Source organism: Entelurus aequoreus, linkage group LG02 (assembly GCF_033978785.1).
Source record: "Entelurus aequoreus isolate RoL-2023_Sb linkage group LG02, RoL_Eaeq_v1.1, whole genome shotgun sequence".
Classification (NCBI taxonomy): domain Eukaryota; kingdom Metazoa; phylum Chordata; class Actinopteri; order Syngnathiformes; family Syngnathidae; genus Entelurus; species Entelurus aequoreus.
In genome coordinates, this window is record NC_084732.1 from 86,729,743 (window position 1) to 86,747,475 (window position 17,733).

The window sequence follows — 17,733 nt, forward strand, 5'->3', positions numbered from 1 at the left end:
GACGAATTGTGGGCGGACCCAAGAAACAAGTCTGAAAAATACTGAATTACACTGTAGGTTTTACAGTAACTTACTGCTGGTTGATAGTTTTTGTAAAATGCAACAAAATTTACAGTACTTAACTGCATTTAAGAAGAACAGTATATAACTGTAATATTGTTTTGTATTATTACAGTAATTTTTAACAGTGTAAGGTGAAGCTCTGTCATCCTGGAGGAATTCACAGTAAAGCCGCTGCTCCTCCACATTGAGAGGACCCAGATGAGGTGGTTCGGGCATCTGCTCAGGATGCCACCCGAACGCCTCCCAAGGGAGGTGTTTAGGGCAAGTCCGACCGACAGGAGGCCACGGGGAAGACCCAGGACACATTGGGAACACTATGTCTCCCGGCTGGCCTGGGAACGCCTCGGGATCCCCCGAGAAGAGCTGGATGAAGTGGCTGGAGAGAGGGAAGTTTGGGCTTCTCTGCTTAGGCTGCGGCCCCCGCAACTGGACCATAACCCGACCATAAGCGGAAGAAAATGGATGGATTTAGTATGACAGGTATACTGTCATATTGAGTACAAAAACTAATAAACCTTACACAAAATATTGTTCCTAGTAAAACTCACAAAGATACATATCTCCAGGCATTATTAGCCATTTTGCATGTGTGGTTAAGGAGTTATGTTTAAATAACTGTCAGATTAGGGTAAACACAACCCTAACCATAAACACAACAGAACAAATACCCAGAACCCTTTGTAGCACTTAATCTTCCGGGACGCTACAAGGTGTGTGTGTGTGGGGGGGAGGTTCGATAATGAAAGTTGCCTCAGCTCAAAGCCTGAGCCCCGACATTAAAGAACTAGCATCCAAGAAAAGATGCCAGGTATCTGGCTTGGGCACATCAAATTAGATCAGTGTGTTGCAAACTTAGCAGTTTAAAGTCCTGAATGGTTGTTTTATTCATTGTTATTTTATTTTCAAATGTATTGGCCTGTGGAAAAAGTTAATGTTGATATTTACCTCAGAAGGCTGCAAATAGAAAAGAGGCATTCAATTGTTATTTAAATTATATTTGATATGCAATTGATATTTTTTAATTATTATTATTATTATTTGAAACTCGATTTTGCATGTCACTATAAAGGTATAAAAGCCTTGCTTGTTCAATATTCAATGCAAAACTTGTTTGGGTCCCTATTGTCCTTGGGCAGGACACTTCACCCTTGCCCCCGGTGCCACTCACACCGGTGAATGACTGTTGAATGAATGATAGGTGGTGGTCGGAGGGGCCGTAGGCGCAAATTGGCAGCCACGCTTTCGTCAGTCTACCCCAGGGCAGCTGTGGCTACGAAAGTAGCTTACCACCACCAGGTGTGAATGAATGATGGGTTTTTAACATGTAAAGCGACTTTGGGTACTTAGAAAAGCGCTATATAAATCCCAGGTATTATTATTAAAAGGTTAATTTGTTCAACCTTGGCCCGCGGCTTTGTTCAGTTTTAAACTTTGGCCCACTCTGTATTTGAGTTTGACACCCCTGATATATAGTATGACAGCTATACTGTTAAAATGAGTAAAAAAATTAACTTGTCAGGTTTGCAAAAACAAAAAGTAATTTTTTTACTCAATATGACAGAAATGTTCTTTGAATCCTGAGATAATGCGAAAAAAGCAATAAAAATGTATTCAAACACAACTCCTAAACAACACATGCACACTAGCTAATAATGCCTGGAGTAATGTATCTTTGTGAGTTTTACTGGAAAAAAATATTTTGTCAGGTTTGCAAAAACAAAAAGTAATTTTTTTACTCAATATGACAGTAATGTTCTTAAAATCCTGAGATAATGCGAAAAAAGCAATACAAATATATTCCATCATCATTCCTAAAACAAGCATTCAAAATGTATAAAAATGCATGTAATATTGAATCCATGTGAGTTTTACTAGAATCAGTGGTATTTGTAAGGTTTGCAAATACAAAAATTAGGTTTTACTCACTATGACAGTGTCACCTCAATATGACAGTTATTTAAACATAACTCCTAAACCACACATTAAACATGGCTGAAAATACCTGAAACAATGTATCTTGTGAGTTTTACTTAAAACATATGATTTTTTAAGGCTTGCAAACATGAAAATTAGTTTTTTACTCAATATGACTGTAATGTTCTTAGAATCTTGAGATAATGCGAAAAAAGCAATAAAAATGTATTCATCATAATTCCTAAAAAAAAACATGCAAAATGTCTAAAAGTGCCTGTAATACTGAATCCATGTGAGTTTTACTAGAATCAGTTTTTTTTTGTAAGGTTTGCAAATACAAAATTTAGGTTTTACTCACTATGACAGTGTCACACTCAATATGACAGTTATTCAAAAATAACTCCTAAACCACACATTAAAGATGGCTGAAAATACCTGAAACAATGCATCTTGTGAGTTTTACTTAAAACATATGTTTTTTAAAAAATTGCAAACATGAAAATTAGTTTTTACTCAATATGACAGTAATGTTCTTACAATCTTGAGATAATGCGAAAAAAGCAATAAAAATATATTCCATCATGATTCCTAAATCAAACATGCAAAATGTATAAAAATGCCTGTAATATTGAATCCATGTGAGTTTTACTAGAATCAGTTGTTTCTGTAAGGTTTGCAAATACAAACATTTGGTTTTACTCACTATGACAGTGTCACCTCAATATGACAGTTATTTAAACATAACTCCTAAACCACACATTAAAAATGGCTGAAAATACCTGAAACAATGCATCTTGTGAGTTTACTTAAAACATACGCTTTTTTAAATCTTGCAAACACAAAAAGTAGTTTTTTACTCAATACGACAGTAATGTTCTTAAAATCCTGAGATAATGCGAAAAAAGTAATACAAATATATTCCATCATGATTCCTAAATCAAACATGCAAAATGTATGAAAATGTCTGTAATATTGAATCCATGTGCGTTTTATTAGAATCAGTTGTTTTTGTAAGGTTTGCAAATACAAAAATCAGGTCTTACTCTTTATGACAGTGTCACACTCAATATGACAGTTATTTAAAAGTAACTCCTAAACCACACATGAAATATGGCTAATAATGCCTGAAATAATTTATTCTTGGGAGTTTTACTCGAAACATATGTTTTTTTAAATATTGCAAACATAAAAAGTAGTTTTTTACTCAATATGAAAGTAAGTTCTTAGAATCTTGAGATAATGCGAAAAAAGCAATAAAAATGTATTCCGTCATAATTCCTAAATCAAACATGCAAAATGTAGAAAAAGTCCTGTAATATTGAATCTATGTGAGTTTTACTAGAATCAGTTTTTTTTGTCAGGTTTGCAAATACAAAAATTAGGTTTTACTCACTATGACAGTGTCACACTCAATATGACAGTTATTTAAACATAACTCCTAACTCACACATTACAAATAGCTGAAAATACCTGAAACAATAGATCTTTGTGTGTTTTACTCAAAACATATGCTTTTTTTAATCTTGCAAACACAAAAACTAGTTTTTTACTCAATATGACAGTAATGTTCTTAGAATCTTGAGATAATGCGGAAAAAAAGCAATACAAATGTATTTAAACATAACTCATAAACAACACATGCACACTGGCTAATAATGCCTGGAGTAATGTATCTTTGTGTTTTACTGGAAAAAAATATTTTGTCAGGTTTGCAAAAACAAAAAGTAATTTTTTTACTCAATATGATTATAATAATGTTGTTAAAATCCTGAGATAATGCGAAAAAAGCAATACAATTATATTCCATCATGATTCCTAAAACAAGCATGCAAAATGTATAAAAATGCCTGTAATATTGAATACATGTGAGTTTTACTAGAATCAGTGGTTGTTGTCAGGTTTGCAAATACAAAAATTAGGTTTTACTCACTATGACAGTGTCACCTCAATATGACAGTTATTTAAACATAACTCCTAAACCACACATTAAAAATGGCTGAAAATACCTGAAACAATGCATCTTGTAAGTTTTACTTAAAACATATGATTTTTTAAAAATTGCAAAAATGAAAATTAGTTTTTTACTCAATATGACAGAAATGTTCTTAGAATCTTGAGATAATGCGAAAAAAGCAATAAAAATGTATTCAAACACAACTAATAATGCCTGGAGTAATGTATCTTTGTGTTTTACTGGAAAAAAATATTTTGTCAGGTTTGCAAAAACAAAAAGTATTTTTTTTACTCAATATGACAGTAATGTTCTTAAAATCCTGAGATAATGCGAAAAAAGCAATACAATTATATTCCATCATGATTCCTAAAACAAGCATGCAAAATGTATAAAAATGCCTGTAATATTGAATACATGTGAGTTTCACTAGAATCAGATGTTTTACTAAGGTTTGCAAATACAAAAATTAGGTTTTACTCAGTATGACAGTATACTTTCATACTCAATATGACAGTTACTTAAACATATTTCCTAAACAACACATGAATAAAGACTAATCATGCCTGAAATAATTCATCCTTGGGAGTTGTATTCGAAACATATGCTTTTTAAAAATAAGGTTTTTTACTCAATTTGACAGTAATGGTCTTAGAATCCTGAGATAATGTGAAATAAGCAATACAAATTTATTTAAACATAATTCTTAAACCCATCCATCCATCCATTTGATACCGCTTGTCCCTTTTTGGGGTCGCGGGGGGTCGCTGTAGCCTATCTCAGCTACAATCGGACGGAAGGCGGGGTACACCCTGGACAAGTCTCCATCTCATCGCAGTAACTCCTAAACCACACATGCAAAATGCCTAATAATGCCTTGAGATATGTATCTTTGTGAGTTTTACTAGAAAAACAATATTTTGTAAGGTTTGCAAAGACACAAGTTAGTTATTTTATTCAATATGACTGTCATACTAAATATGAAAGTTATATAAACATAACTCCCAAAACCAAACATGCATTATGTCTAAAAATGCCTGTAATATTGTATCCATGTGAGTTTAACTAGAATCAGAATCTGGGGTGAACATTTTCAAAGGACCCAGATTTCCCTCGCCCAGACGCGAGTCACCGGGGCCCCCCTCTTGAGCCAAGCCCGGTGGTGGGGCACGATGGCGAGCGCCTGGTGGCCGGGCCTGCCCCCATGCCCGAAGAGGCAACGTGGGTTCCTCCCTCCAATGGGCTCACCACTCATAGCAGGGGCCATAGAGGTCAGGTGCAATGTGAGCTGGGCGGCAGCCGAAGGCAGGGCACTTGGCGGTCCGATCCCCGGCTACAGAAGCTAGCTCTTGGGACGTGGAACGTCACCTCGCTGGGGGGAAGGAGCCTGAGCTAGTGCGCGAGGCGGAGAAGTTCCGTCTAGATATAGTTGGACTCACCTCGACGCACAGCAAGGGCTCTGGAACCAGTTCTCTTGAGAAGGGCTGGACTCTCTTTCACTCTGGCGTTGCCAGCAGTGAGAGGCGATGGGCTGGGTTGCAATTCTTGTTGCCCCCCCGGCTCGGAGTTGGAGTTCATGCCAGTGGACGAGAAGGTAGCTTCCCTCCGCCTTCGGGTGGGGGAACGGGTCCTGACTGTGGTTTGCACTTACGCGCCAAACGTCAGCTCACAGTACCCACCCTTTTTGGATTCACTCGTTCTACTGGGGGACTTCAACGCTCATGTTGGCAACGACAGTGAAACCTGCAGAGGCGTGATTAGGAAGAATGGCCGCCCGGATCTGAACCCGAGTGGTATTTTGTTATTGGACTTTTGTGCCCGTCACAGATTGTCCATAACGAACACCATATTCAAACATAAGGGTGTACATATGTGCACTTGGCACCAGGACACCTTAGGCCGCAGTTCCATGATCGACTTTGTAGTTGTGTCATCGGATTTGCGGCCTCATGTTTTGGACACTCGGTGGTGAGTTGGGTCTGATGGTGGGGGAGGATGCCGGACAGACCTGGCAGGCCCAAACGCATGGTGAGGGTTTGCTGGGAACGTCTGGCAGAGTCTCCTGTCAGAGAGAGTTTCAATTCCCACCTCCGGAAGAACTTTGAACATGTCACGAGGGAGGTGCTGGACATTGAGTCCGACTGGACCACGTTCCACACCTCTATTGTCGAGGCGGCTGATTGGAGCTTTGGCCGCAAGGTAGTTGGTGCCTGTCGTGGCGGTAATCCTAGAACCCGTTTGTGGACACACGGCGGTGAGGGATGCCATCAAGCTGAAGAAGGAGTCCTATGGGGTTCTTTTGGCACATAGGACTCCTGAGGCAGTGGACAGGTACCGACAGGCCAAGCGGTGAACGGCTTCAGCGGTCGCGAAGGCAAAAACTCGGACATGGCAGGAGTTCGGGAAGCCATGGAAAACGACTTCCGGACAGCTTCGAAGCGATTCTGGACCACCATCCGCCTTCTCAGGAAGGGGAAGCAGTGCACTATCCAAGGCTCTGAATGCTGTGGGGCTGTCTTGGTTGACAAGACTCTGCAGCATCGCGTAGACATCGGGGGTGGTACCTCTGGATTGGCAGACCGGGGTGGTGGTTCCTCTCTTTAAGAAGGGGAACCTGAGGGTGTGTTCTAACTATCGTGGGATCACACTCCTCAGCCTTCCCGGTAAGGTCTATTCAGGTGTACTGGAGAAGAGGCTACGCCGGATAGTCGAACCCCGGATTCAGGAGGAACAGTGTGGTTTTCGTCCTGGTCGTGGAACTGTGGACAGCTCTATACTCTCGGCAGGGTCCTTGAGGGTGCATGGGAGTTTGCCCAACCAGTCCACATGTGCTTTGTGGACTTGGAGAAGGCATTCGACCGTGTCCCTCGGGAAGTGCTTAGAGAGTATGGGGTATCGGACTGTCTGATTGTGGCGGTCCGCTCCCTGAATCATCAGCGTCAGAGCTTGGTCCGCATTGCCGGCAGTAAGTCGGACACGTTTCCAGTGAGGGTTGGACTCCGCCAAGGCTGCCCTTTGTCATCGATTCTATTCATAACCGTTATGGACAGAATTTCTAGGCGCAGTCAAGGCGTTGAGGGGATCCGGTTTGGTGGCTGCAGGATTAGGTCTCTGCTTTTTGCAGATGATGTGGTCCTGATGGCTTCATCTGGCCAGGCTCTTGAGCTCTCACTGGATCGGTTCGCAGCTGAGTGTGAAGCGACTGCGATGAGAATCAGCACCTCCAAGTCCGAGTCCATGGTTCTCGCCCGGAAAAGGGTGGAGTGCCATCCCCGGGTTGTTGAGGATTGTCTGCCCCAAGTTGAGGAGTTCAAGTACCTCGGAAGAGTGGATCGTGAGATCGACAGGCGGATCGGTGCGGTGTTTTCAGTAATGCGGACGCTGTATCGATCCTTTGTGGTGAAGAAAGAGCTGAGCCGGAAGGCAAAGCTATCAATTTACCGGTCGATCTACGTTCCCATCCTCACCTATGGTCATGATCTTTGGGTTATGACCGAAAGGACAAGATCACGGGTACAAGCGGCCGAAATGAGTTTCCTCCGCCGGGTGGCGGGGCTTTCCCTTAGAGATAGGGTGAGAAGCTCTGCCATCCGGGGGGAGCTCAAAGTAAAGCCGCTCCTCCACATTGAGAGGAGCCAGATTAGGTGGTTCGGGTATTTGGTCAGGATGCCACCCGAACGCCTCCCTAGGGAGGTGTTTAGGGCACGTCCGACCGGTAGGAGGCCACGGGGAAGACCCAGGACACGTTGGGAAGACTATGTCCCCGGCTGGCCTGGGAACGCCTCGGGATCCCCCAGGAAGAGCTGGACGAAATGGCTGGGGAGAGGGAAGTCTGGGCTTCCCTGCTTAGGCTGCTGACCCCGCGACCCGACCTCGGATAAGCGGAAGAAGATGGATGGATGGATGGATGGATGGACAGTTGTTTTTGTAAGGTTTGCAAATACAAAACATGGGTTTTTCTCACTATGACAGTATACTGTCACACTCAATCTCACAGTTATTTAAATATAACTCCTAAACCACACATGCAAAATGGCTAATAATGCCTGGAGAAATGTATCTTTGTGAGTTTTACTGGTAAAAAATATTTTGTAAGGTTTGTAAAGACACAAGTTAGTATTTTTTACTAAATATGACAGTATAACTGTCATACTAAATATGAAAGTTATATAAACATAACTCCAAAACCAAACATGCATTGTGTCTAAAATTTTGTATCCATGTGAGTTTAACTAGAATCAGTTGTTTTTGTAAGGTTTGCAAATACAAAATATGGGTTTTTCTCCCTATGACAGTATACTGTCACACTCAATCTGACAGTTATTTAAACATAACTCCTAAACCACACATGCAAAATGGCTAATAATGCCTGGAGAAATGTATCTTTGTGAGTTTTACTGGAAAAAATATTTTGTATGTTTTGCAAAGACACAAGTTAGTTTTTTTTACTCAATATGACAGTATAACTGTCATACTAAATCCATCCATCCATCCATTTTCTTCCGCTTATCCGAGGTCGGTTTGCGGGTCAGCAGCCTAAGCAGAGAAGCCCAGACTTCCCTCTCCCCAGCTACTTTGTCCAACTCTTTTCGGGGGATCCCGAGGCGTTCCCAGGCCAGCCAGGAGACATAGTCGTCCCAATGTGTCCTGGGTCTTCCCCGTGGCCTCCTGCCAGTCAGACTTGCCCTAAACACCTCCCTAGGGAGGCGTTCGGGTGGCATCCTTAGCAGATGCCCGAACCTCCTCATCTGGCTCCTCCCAATGTGGAGGAGCATTCCTCCCGGATGGCAGAGCTTCTCACCCTATCTCTAAGGGAAAGACACACCACCCGGCGGAGGAAACTCATTTCGGCCGCTTGTACCCGTGATTTTGTCCTTTCGGTCATAACCCAAAGCTCATGACCATAGGTGAGGATGGGAACGAAAATCGACCCTTTCCTTCTGGCTCAGCTCCTTCTTCACAACAACGGATCGATATAGCGCTGATCCGCCTGTGAAGCTCACGATCCACTCTTCCCTCACTCGTGAACAAGACTCCTAGGTACTTGAACTCCTCCACTTGGGGCAAGATCTCCTCCCCAACCTGGAGATGGCACTCCACCCTTTCCCGGGCGAGAACCATGGACTCGGACTTGGAGGTGCTTATTCTCATTCCAGACGCTTCACACTTGGCTGCGAACCGATCCAATGAGAGCTGAAGATCCTGGCCAGTTGAAGCCATCGGGACCACATCATCTGCAAAAAGCAGAGACCTAATCCTGCAGCCACCAAACCAGATCCCCTCAACGCCATGACTGCGCCTAGCAATTCTGGCCATAAAAGTTATGAACAGAATCGGTGACAAAGTGGAGTCCAACCCTCACTGGAAAGGGTCCGACTTACTGCCGGCAATGCGGACCAAGCTCTGACACTGATCATACAGGGAGCGACCCGCCACAATCAGACAGTCCGATTGTGGGCTAAACACACCCCACAGGACTTCCCGGGTCGAATGCCTTCTCCAAGTCCACAAAGTACATGTAGACTGGTTGGGCAAACTCCCATGCACACTCAAGGACTCTGCCGAGAGTATGGAGCTGGTCTACCGTTCCACGAACAGGACGAAAACCACACTGTTCTTGAGGTTGGTACACATGAATAGACCTTACCGGGAAGGCTGAGGAGTGTGATCCACGATAGTTGGAACACACCCTCCGGTTTACCGTCTTAAAGAGAGGAACCACCACCCCGGTCTGCCAATCCAGAGGTACCGCCCCCGATGTCCACGTGATGTTGCAGAGTCTTGTCAACCAAGACAGCCCCAGCATACAGAGCCTTAAGGAACTCTGGGAGGATCTCATCCACCACCGAGTAGCTTTTTAACTACCTCGGCAACCTCAGCCCCAGAAATAGGAGAGCCCACCACAGATTACCCAGGCACTGCTTCCTCATAGGAAGACGTGTTGGTGGGATTGAGGAAGTCTTCGAAGTACTCCCTCCACCGATCCACAACAGCCGCAGTAGAGGTCAGCAGCACACCATCCTCACCATACACGGTGTTGACAGTGCAGTGCTCCCCCCCCCCCGAGGCGGCGGATGGTGGTCCAGAATCGTTTCGAAGCCGTTCGGATGTCCTTTTCAATGGCTTCCCCAAACTCCTGCCACGTCCCAGTTTTTGCCTCCGCGACCGCTGAAGCCGCACTTCGCTTGGTCTGTCGGTACCTGTCCGCTGCCTCTGGAGTCCCATGAGCCAAAAGGACCCGATAGGCTATTTCTTCAGCTTGACGGCATCCCTCACTGCTGGTGTCCACCAGCGGGTTGTAGGATTACCGCCACGACAGGAACCAAACACTTAGCGGCCACAGCTCCAATCAGCCGGCTCGACAAGAGAGGCACTGAATATGGTCCACTCAGATTTAATGTCCTCCCTCGTGAAATGTTCAAAGTTCTTCCGGAGGTGGGAATTGAAACTCTCTCTGACAGGAGACTCTGCTAGGCGTTCCCAGCAGACCCTCACAATGCGTTTGGGCCTGCCAGGTCTGTTCGGCATCCTCCCCCACCATCGGAGCCAGCTCACCACCAGGTGGTGATCGGTAGAAAGCTCTGCCCCTCTCTTCACCCGTGTCCAAAACATGAGGCCGCAAATCCCATGACACAACTACAAATTCAATCATGGAACTGCGGCCGAGGGTGTCCTGGTGCCAAGTGCACATATGGACACCCTTATGTTTGAACATTGTGTTTGTTATGGCCAATCCGTGACGAGCACAAAAGTCCAATAACAAAGCACCACTTGGTTTCAGATCCGGGTGGACATTTTTCCCAATCTTGCCTTTCCAGGTTTCACTGTCGTTGCCAACATGAGCGTTGAAGTCCCCCAGCAGAACAAGGGAATCACCCGAGGGAGAACTCTCCAGTACTCCCTCAAGGGAATCCAAAAAGAGTGGGTTCTCTGAGCTGCTGTTTGGTGCGTAAACACTAGGGGTGTGGGAAAAAATCGATTCAAATTCGAATCGTGATTCTCACGTTGTGCGATTCAGAATCGATTCTCATTTTCAAGTGAAGTGAAGTGAAGTGAATTACATTTATATAGCGCTTTTTCTCAAATGACTCAAAGCGCTTTACATTGTGAAACCCAATATCTAAGTTACATTCAAACCAGTGTGGGTGGCACTGGGAGCAGGTGGGTAAAGTGTCTTGCCCAAGGACACAACGGCAGTGACTAGGATGGCGGAAGCGGGGATCGAACCTGCAACCCTCAAGTTGCTGGCACGGCCGCTCTACCAACCGAGCTATACCGTCCCAAAAAATATATATCTTTTTTTAAATTATTATTTATAATTTTTTTTTTTTTTTTTTTTTTAAATTAATCAATCCAACAAAACAATACACCGCAATACCATAACAATGCAATCCAATTCCAAAACCAAACCCAACCCAGCAACACTCAGAACTGCAATAAACAGAGCAATTGAGAGGAGACACAAACACGACACAGAACAAACCAAAAGTAGTGAAACAAAAATGAATATTATCAACAACAGTATCAATATTAGTTACAAATTCAACATAGCAGTGATTAAAAATCCCTCATTGACATTATCATTAGACATTTATAAAAAAAGAAAAAAAAGAACAATAGTGTCACAGTGGCTTACACTTGCATCGCATCTCTTAAGCCTTAGAAGCATTAAAAATAAGCTGACTCAATTTAAGATTTTGAATAGATTGTATTTTACATCTTCTCAGCTGTTTAAAATTGATGTAGTAGATAACAAGTTATGTATGAAGTGTCGGGCAGCCGAGGCAACTTTTGTTCATTTATTGTGGGAATGTCAGAGAATAAAAGAGTTATGGTTGAAAACAACAAAAGAAGCAATCACAGTCCTTAATATAAATATCCCAATGACACTGCAAACTTGTATTCTTGAGGATCTCCATCAATTTAGTAAAGTGTCATCAAAGAGTAAACATGCATTTCTTTCAATATGCATAATGACAAAAAGGGTAATATTAAAAAAATGGATAGATGTTGATAGTCCAACTCATACTGACTGATATACACAAGCTATGGAGATGATATCAGTACAAAAAACTGCATTTAGTTTAGATAATAATGAGTCATATATTGGAATATGGGATCCATTATTTAAATTTGTTTTAACTATTAAATGAACCTTAATTATGACTTATTATATCATTGTGGAAAATATTGGACACAATGTCAATCAATCAATCAATCAATGTTTATTTACCTGTATATAGCCCTAAATCACAAGTGTCTCAAAGGGCTGTGTGTTGTCAAGTTTATGAGATGTGATACAAGTAGGGCTGCAACAACTAATCGATTAAATCGATTAAAATCGATTATAAAAATAGTTGCCGATTAATTTAGTCATTGATTCGTTGGATCTATGCTATGCGCATGCGCAGAGGCTTTTAAAAAATAAAATAAATACAAAATAATTTTTTACATTTAAAAAAAAAAAAAAATCTTTATTTATAAACTGCAACATTTACAAACAGCTGAGAAACAATAATCAAAATAAGTATGGTGCCAGTATGCTGTTTTTTTTTCCAATAAAATACTGGAAAGGATAGAAATGTAGTTTGTCTCTTTTATCCGATTATTAATCGATTAATCAAAGTAATAATCGACTGATTAATCGATTGTCAAATTAATCGTTAGTTGCAACCCTAGATACAATTATAAGCCACTGTGACACTATTGTTCATTTTTTGTATTTTTTTTATTTTTTATTAATGTTTGTAATGATAATATCAATGAGGGATTTTTAATCACTGCTATGTTGAAATTGTTACTAATATTGATACTGTTGTTGATAATATTCATTTTTGTCTCACTACTTTTAGATTGTTCCGTGTCATGTTTGTGTGTCCTCAATTGATCACAATTGCTCTGTTTATTGCTATTCTGAATGTGGCTGGGTCGGGTTTGGTTTTGAAATTGTATTGTGTAGCGGTTGATTTAAGGACATAATTCACCATACCTGTTATTTGACTTTGTCATCATCATTCACCGTACTGTTCTATTGTGTACATGACAATGTTGTTCTTTGTGTGCAGTTAAGAGCGAGTAATTCGGTGCGGCCCCTTTAGGTGGCCGTCAGTAGATTCTCACAAAGGTGGGGGTTTGTTGTTCCCGCAATATTTGAGTGTTTGTGATGAAAGCGTTCATTCTTGCTTGTGCTTTGATTAATAAACGACACACACGTTTTTGTGTGTCAACTACACGTCAAGTTGTTTATCTTTCACGCTACGAGCACAACACTGGTGACCCCGACGCTTCACTGAACGGATTCAGTGATTCTTATCGACCATGACGGCGAATGCGGTTTCTCTAAAGCTGCCCGAGTTCTGGGAAACTTCCGCAACCGCATGGTTTGCCCAGGCGGAGGCACAGTTTGCCCTGCGCGGTATCACCGAGGACGACACTAAGTTTTATTATGTCGTGTCCTCCCTCGGCAGCGCGACGGCGACCAAAGTGGTTAACGCCATTACGCACCCACCGGAGAGGAACAAGTACCTCACGTTGAATGCCCACCTCTTACAGACAATTCCTCTTTCCGACGCGGAGCGAGCTAACCGCCTTTTTTTCGTTGCAGGGGCTTGGCGATTGCAACTAATAAACAACATGCTAGGACTCTTAGGTGAGGACAGACCTGGATTCTTCTTCGTGCAGTTTTTCCTGAGACTCCTGCCTTCTCAGGTGCGGGCTGCTTTAGCCAACACCACCATTTTGGACTGCCGCGAACTAGCTGCTGAAGCTGATAAGTTTTTTTTAGCTTCCCAACCGGCCTATGTGGCTGCATTCCTTCCGGCTGAGACAGAAAGACCCGTGGCAGGTTCTTCCACTCTCGCTGCTGCTGCTGCGCCCCCCAGGCGGCAACCGAATTCTGGACTATGTTTTTTCCACGCAAAGTTCGGGACCAAAGCTAGGCGGTGCCGTCCCCCGTGCAGTTTTCGTGGACCGCCGCCGGGAAACGCCGGGGCCGGCGCTCAGCAGTGGCCATGAGCGTCGGCAGTATTGGCAGGCTGCTCTTCATCCAGGACTCCCTCTCTGGACGACGGTTCTTGTGTGACGCAGAGGAGCGTCCTGCCAGCATCAAGGTTGGACATGCTGTCTGAGTCACATGGCCCCCCCATGGAAGCGGCCAATGGCAGCCCTATCCGCACTTATGGAATACGGTACGTGGAACTGTGTTTTGGTGGACAGCGTTTCAGTTGGAACCTTGTGACTGCTAAAGTGACGGTGCCGCTCATCGGTGCAGATTTTCTCTGTGCTTTCGGCCCCCTTGTGGATGTAAAAAATAGGTGTTTGGTGGATGCGATTACATTCTGCTCGTACAAGTGCAGTCTCAGCGCGACAAACTCCATCAGGCTTTCCAGCATGCTACCCACCGCAGACGTTTTTCTGCGCCTCCTCGCTGAGTTCCCCACTCTGGCGCAGCATGGTGTTTAACACCACATTGCCACCACGGGCCCCCCTGTGCACGCACGAGCCCGGCGCCTGGACCCTGCTAAGCTCTCCATCGCTAGAGCTGTATTCGAGACCATGGAACGCCTCGGGATCATTCGCCGCTCAGACAGCCCATGGGCGTCGCCCCTCCACATGGTGGAGAAGCCCGGAGGTGGTTGGCGACCATGCGGTGATTACCGCAGACTCAACGACGCGACTACCCCGGACCGTTATCCGGTCCCCCACATACAAGATTTTTCCGCCAACCTCGCTGGGAAAACTGTGTTTTCTAAGGTAGATCTCGTCCGGGGCTATCATCAGGTGCCGGTCCACCCCTCTGATATCCCGAAGACAGCGGTCATCACCCCATTTGGACTGTTTGAAGTTTTACGTATGCCTTTTGGCCTTAAGAGTGCCGCACAGACTTTCCAGCGGTTGATGGACTCTGTTTTACGTGATTTGCCGTTTCTGTTTGTCTATTTGGACGATATCCTGGTCGCGAGCACCTCTCAGGCCGAGCATGTGACCCACCTCAGGTCCCTTTTTCAGCGCCTTAGCCAACACGGGCTCATTGTCAACCCAGCTAAGTGCCAGTTCGGGTTGTCTGTTATCGACTTCCTCTGACATCGTGTCACGGAGTGCGGGGCAGTTCCCCTCCCAGCGAAGGTTGCTGCCGTCGCAATCTTCCCCCGCCCACTCACGGTTAAGGCTCTTCAGGAGTTCCTTGGCATGGTAAATTTTTACCATCGTTTCATTCCCCGGGCAGCTGACCTCATGCGGCCGCTGTATGATGCTCTTAAAGGAGCTGCTCCCAAGCACATGGTAGACTGGTCTGACGCGCGGCACAGTGCTTTTTTGGGGGTCAAGTCTGCTCTCGCTAACGCTACCCTGCTGGCACACCCATTACCCGATGCTCCTATTGCAATCACCACGGACGCGTCAGATTATGCTGTAGGTGCAGTGCATGAGCAGTGGGCGGGTGGCACTTGGCAACCTTTGGCTTTCTTTAGCAGGCAGTTGCGCCCCTGCGAGCAGAAATATAGCACATTTGACCGTGAGCTCCTTGGCCTCTATCTGGCCATACGCCATTTCTGTTCGTTGCTTGAAGGCCGGCCTTTCACAGCTTTTGTGGACCACAAACCCCTCACTTTCGCGATGGCCAAAACGGCTGAACCGTGGCCGACTCGGCAACAGAGGCACCTCTCCTACGTCTCAGAGTTCACGACGGACATCCAGCACCTTGCTGGTAAGAGCAATGTCGTTGCTGATTGCCTTTCCCGAGCCGTCGCGAGCGCTGTCCATGTGGGGTTCGATTTTGCACAAATGGCAGTTGGCCAGGCCGACGACCCGGACATCCAAGCTCTGAAGGCTGCAGCCACAGGGTTACGGTTGTCTGAGGTCCCATTTGAGGACACAGGGGTTACGCTCCTTTGTGACGTCGCTACCGGTCGGCCACGGCCCCTTGTGCTCGCCATTTGGAGGCGGAGCGTGTTTGACTCCATCCACGGCCTTTCCCACCCTGGGAGGAAACCTTCCCAGCGGCTGGTTGCTGCAAAATTTGTCTGGCGTGGCCTGAAGAAAGACGTTAGGGACTGGGCTTCCACATGTGTGGCATGCCAGCGCTCAAAAGTGCACTGCCACACGCAGGCCCCACTGGCACCGTTTACGGTTCCGGAGCGCCGTTTTGATCATGTCAATGTGGACCTGGTCGGGCCTCTTCCATCCTCACGCGGCTGCACATACCTCCTCGCGATAGTCGACAGAACCACCCGCTGGCAGGTGGTTCTGCCAGCGGGTGGACCACCTCCGCGCGTTCATTGGTACATGGTTTGCCCGTTTCTGTACCCCTTCGGACATATCATCCGACCGGGGCTCTCAGTTCACTTCTGAGCTCTGGGCCGCTGTGGTTGAGAGCTTGGGAGTGAAACTCCACCACATGACGGCGTATCACCCGCAGGCCAATGGTATGTGTGAGCGATTTCACAGGTCCATGAAGGCAGCGCTTAGGGCGTCCCTGAAGGACAGCGCTTGGGTAGACAAGCTCCCTTGGGTGATGCTGGGGCTTCGGACTTCCCCCAAGGAAGACTTGCAAACTTCCTCGGCAGAGTTGGTGTATGGCCAGCCCCTGCGGGTGCCAGGTGACTTTATTCCTAGCACGACGGCACCTTGGTCCGCCAGTAAGCAGCGAGCTGCTCTCCTCGATGCTGCCAAGAGTTTTTCCCCCATCCCCACTTCTCAACACGGCATTATGCCGTCTCATGTTCCCGCTTCCTTGAGGGGAGCAGCGTTTGTTTTTGTCCACCACGACGCCCACCGCGGTCCCCTGCAGCCTCCTTACGATGGGCCATTTTGCGTCCTAGAGAGCGGAGATAAGCATTTTCTGTTGGACATCGGGGGTCGGTCTGAAAAGATCACGGTGGACCGGCTGAAAGCGGCCCACTTGGATCTTAGTCAGCCGGTTACCACGGCCGTACCCCCGCGCCGGGGTCGTCCGCCCGCTCTACCTAGGCCCCATGATAATGTTATGCATCCTTCTACGCAGGCCCCCGGGACCTTAGACGGTACAGGTACCCTTCTGGTCCCCCCTACTGACTCCCCGGCGTTTGTACCAGTCCGGCGCACCCGGTCTGGTCGGCCCGTCCGTGCCCCTGTCCATTGACAGTTTGTTTTCCTTTGTAATGGCGAATTCTGGGGGGACCTGTGTAGCGGTTGATTTAAGGACATAATTCACCACACCTGTTATTTGACTTTGTCATCATCATTCACCGTACTGTTCTATTGTGTACATGACAATGTTGTTCTTTGTGTGCAGCTAAGAGCGAGTAATTCGGTGCGGCCCCTTTAAGTGGCCGTCAGTAGATTCTCACACAGGTGGGGGTTTGTTGTTCCCGCGATATTTGAATGTTTGTGATGAAAGCGTTCATTCTTGCTTGTGCTTTGATTAATAAACGACGCACACGTTTTTGTGTGTCAACTACACGTCAAGTTGTTTATCTTTCACGCTACGAGCACAACAATTGCATTATTATGGTATTATTGTGTACTGTTTTCCTTAAAAAAAAATTAAAAAAAATTAAAATAAAAAAAAATCGTTTTTGAATCGAGAAACGTGTTGAATTGAAAAAAAAAATCGATTTTGAATCGAATCGTGACCCCAAGAATCGATTTTGAATCGAATTGTGACCCCAAGAATCGATTTTGAATCGAATCGTGGGACACCCAAAGATTCACAGCCCTAGTAAACACAAACAACAGTCAGGACCTGTCCCCTAACCCGAAGGCGGAGGGAAGCTACCATCTTGTCTACTGGGTTGAAGTCCAACGTGCAGGCTTTGAGCCGGTGGGCA